The sequence below is a fragment of the Hippopotamus amphibius genome, chromosome 2, assembly GCF_030028045.1.
Source record: "Hippopotamus amphibius kiboko isolate mHipAmp2 chromosome 2, mHipAmp2.hap2, whole genome shotgun sequence".
Taxonomy (NCBI): domain Eukaryota; kingdom Metazoa; phylum Chordata; class Mammalia; order Artiodactyla; family Hippopotamidae; genus Hippopotamus; species Hippopotamus amphibius.
The window spans coordinates 115,062,952-115,066,620 of NC_080187.1; the positions used below are offsets into that span (position 1 = coordinate 115,062,952).

The following is a 3,669-nucleotide window of genomic DNA, read 5'->3' on the forward strand; positions in this document are numbered from 1 at the left end:
CTGGGCAAATGAAAATTAAAACCACAACTACTAATATAGGTAAACATTTTAAAGGAAAAAAAAATCCCCAAAATGACAAACGTTGACAAGGACGTAGAACAACAGGAACTCTCATACACTGCTGGTGTGGATGCAAAATGGTACATCCACTTTGGAAAAGAGTTTGCTAGTTTCTTATGAAGTTATACATGCACTGTAGGAGTCTAACTTTTTGTTGTTGTTCTTCTGATGTTTGATAGCTTTTAAGCCTAACACCTCTCTCCTCCCCTCTGTCCACATCTGAGCAAGAAGACAAGACCTCAGCTCAGGTGCTCTCTACCTTGATTATGGGAGGCTTAAACCACAAAAGCCCCTGCCCATGCTTGGAACTCTCACCCTTGCCCCACCCAACAACCACCATAAAAACTCCAAGCTTGGCTCCTTTCCTTCGTCTTTCAAGCCATTTTTAGAATGGCTTTGTAGCTATCCTGCTCTCCCCAGGAAACCTCATAATGTACTCAGTCTTTCCTTGGTGTATGGGTGGCATTATCAGTCTCGACATCCAAAGCAAACTTGGCAAATATACCTTTGCAGGGTGACCACCATATCCACCCAAGGGCTTGAGCAAGGATGTTTATAGAAACTTTACTGATAATAGAGACTAGGAACAACCCAAATGTGTATCAACTGGGGAGTGGATAAACAAATTGTGGTTCATCTACACAGTGGAATACTACTGAACAATAAAAAGGAACAAAATTCTGATACACGCAAGCATGAATGAATCTTAAAAGTATTATGCTAAGTGAAAGAAGCCAGTCACAAAGGCTACATATCTATGATCCCACGTATAGGACATTATTGAAAACACAAAACTATAGGAACAGAAACGAAATCAGTGGTTTCTTGAGTCTGAGGGCAAGGAGAGGGGATCAAATACATGGTGGCATGAGGGAACCTTATGGGTTGAAAACAAATGGTCCACAAAACATTCTCTTTTCCTTCTGAAGGCTTTACAATGCATTGTCATCATTAACCAGTCTTTTACTATTAAACTTAAATGGCCAATTGAGACAAACAGTTCTGGGACCATTCTTTCACCTCTGATTAAGACTGAAGTAGCAGTATTGAGGGTAATATTCATTTAGCCTTCTGACCTTTCTGGGCACAACTGGTGACCTTGCCAGCTCCAGCTGCCTTCTTGTCCGCTTCTTTGATGACACACACAGCAATCGTCTGTCTCATGTTACAAACAACAAAACAGCCTGGGGGCGGGGAATAGTCAGAGAAGCTCTCAACACACATGGGCTTGCCAGGAACCATATCAACAATGACAGCGTCACCACATTTCAAGAATTTGGGGCTATCTTCCAACTTTTCTCCAGATCAATGATCTATCTTCTCCTTCAGCTTGGCAAACCTGCAAGCAATGTGAGCTGCGTGGCAAGCCAGCACAGATGCATATCCAGCACTGATTTGACCTGGATGGTTTAGGATAATCACCTGAGCTGCCTTCATTGGCGGGTCATTTTTGGTGTCATCAACCGCACCACCATGATGAACATCTTTAACAGACATCTCCTTGGCATTGAAATCCACACTGTCCCCGGGAAGAGCTTCACTCAAATCTTCATGGTGCATTTCAACAGACTTGACTTTAGTTGTTATTTTGATTGGAGCAAAGGTGACCACCGTTGCCAGATTTGAGAACACCAGTCTCCACTCAGCCTGCAGGAACGGTATCAATACCACCAATTTTGTAGACATCCTGGAGGGGCAGAAGCAAGGGCTTGTCTGTTGGACGAGTTGGTGACAGTGCAATCCAGAGCTTTAAGCAGTGTGGTTCCACTGGTATTGCCATCTTTACATGTGAGTGTCTATCCTTTGAACTAAGGCATGTTAGCATTTGTCTCCAGCATCCTGTCACCATTCCAACCAGAAATTAGGACAAATGCTGCTGTATCAGGATTGTAGCCAGTTTTCTTTATGTAGGTGCTGACATCTTTAATGATTTCCTCATATCTCTTCTGGTTGTAGGGTGGCTCAGTGGAAGCCCATTTTGTTAACACCAACAATTAATTGTTTCTCACTCAGTGTGTAAGCCAGAAGTGCATGCTTATGGGTCTGCCCATTCTTGGAGATACTTGCTTCAACTTCACCATCACCAGCAGCAACTATCAGGACAGCACACTCAGCCTGAGATGTGCCTGTAATCATGCTTTTCATAAAGTCTCTGTGTCCTGGGACGTCAGTGGGGGTCACGTAACACTTGCTGGTCTCAAATTTCCACAGGGAAATATCAATAGTAACACCATGCTCACATTCAGCTTTCAGTTTATCCAAGTCCCAGGAATACGTGAAGGAGCACTTCTCTATCTCAGCAGCCTCCTTCTCAAATTTTCTGATAGTTCTTTTGTCAATCCCACATTTGTAGATCAGATGGCCAGTAGCAGTAGACTTGCCCAAATCTATGTGCCCAATGATGATGATGTTGGTATGTCTTTCTCTTTCCCATTTTAGTTTAGGTTTATCAGTGGTTTTCATGACACCGGTGCAAAATTATTGTGAAAGTCCAATAATATAGTTTAAAAATAGACAATATATCATAGTCAAGACAAATTTATCCTAAGAATATAATGTTGGTATAAGATTAGAAAATCTATCAATGTAAGTCACCACTTTAATGGATAAAAGGATAAAAATCATATGACCTCAAAAGATCCAGAAAAATGACTTACTAGAATTCATATCCATTTATGTTGATAGAAAGTCTTAGCAAACAAGAAATAAAAGGTAACTGTTAATTTTATAAATGTTCCTATAAAAAAGCTACCACAAAGCATCCTTACTGATGCAACATTGAAATCTTCCCCTTTGCAACCAGGAACAAAAGAATCCACTATTACTTCTGTTGTTTAACATTTTTATTGGAAAACTGAGCCTGAGCAATAAGGTAAATAAAAATAAATGCATAGTGATTGGACAAATGAAAGAACAGTATATCCTTTTTGGAAATAAGATGACAATGTATGTACTAAATTCAAAATGAGCTTACAATAAACTACAACATTGATAAGATATTTTAGCAACTTTGCTGGATAAAAAAATGAAAAGATAAAAGTCTGTGTTTCTACATACCAGCAATTTATAAAATAAAATAGATATTAATTATAATGGAATAACAAAGTTAAAAGTACCTGGAAATAAGTGTACCAAAGTGTGTACAATCTTTTCAGGTAAAATTATAAATCTTTACTTAGATCTATTAAAGAAGACCTAAGTAAATACAGAATTTGTTTTGTTTTTGATCGAAAGGCTCAATGGTGAAGATAAATAACTATATTTAATGTAATCCCAACAAAATCTCAACATACTTTTTCTCTGGAACTTGACAATCTGATTCTAAAATTTATATGCCAATACAAAGAGCTAAGACTGGAGTGATGTCAGCACAATGGCTGAATAAGATATCTCTTACACATACCCCCTCCCACAACAAAAACTTGACATCCATTCATGGACGAAAGTACCCTTGTTGTTGCTGTGGGATCCAGCACCATATGCAAAGGACCTGAGAGGAGTCTTGCTCACTGTGGTCTCAGGTAACAGGAGTACAGAACTCAGAACCACCTATGGATCTTGCAGTGGCCCATAAACTGGCTCCAGCTCCATCTTGGCCATAATACAGAA

The 3,669-nt window shown here is 39.5% G+C and overlaps 1 pseudogene; it reads right to left on the minus strand.

Moving 5' to 3' along the window:
- Positions 1–1,119: 1,119 nt before the first annotated feature.
- On the minus strand, positions 1,120–2,523 carry LOC130844429 (elongation factor 1-alpha 1-like; annotated as a pseudogene).
- Between the last annotated feature and the right edge of the window lie 1,146 nt (positions 2,524–3,669).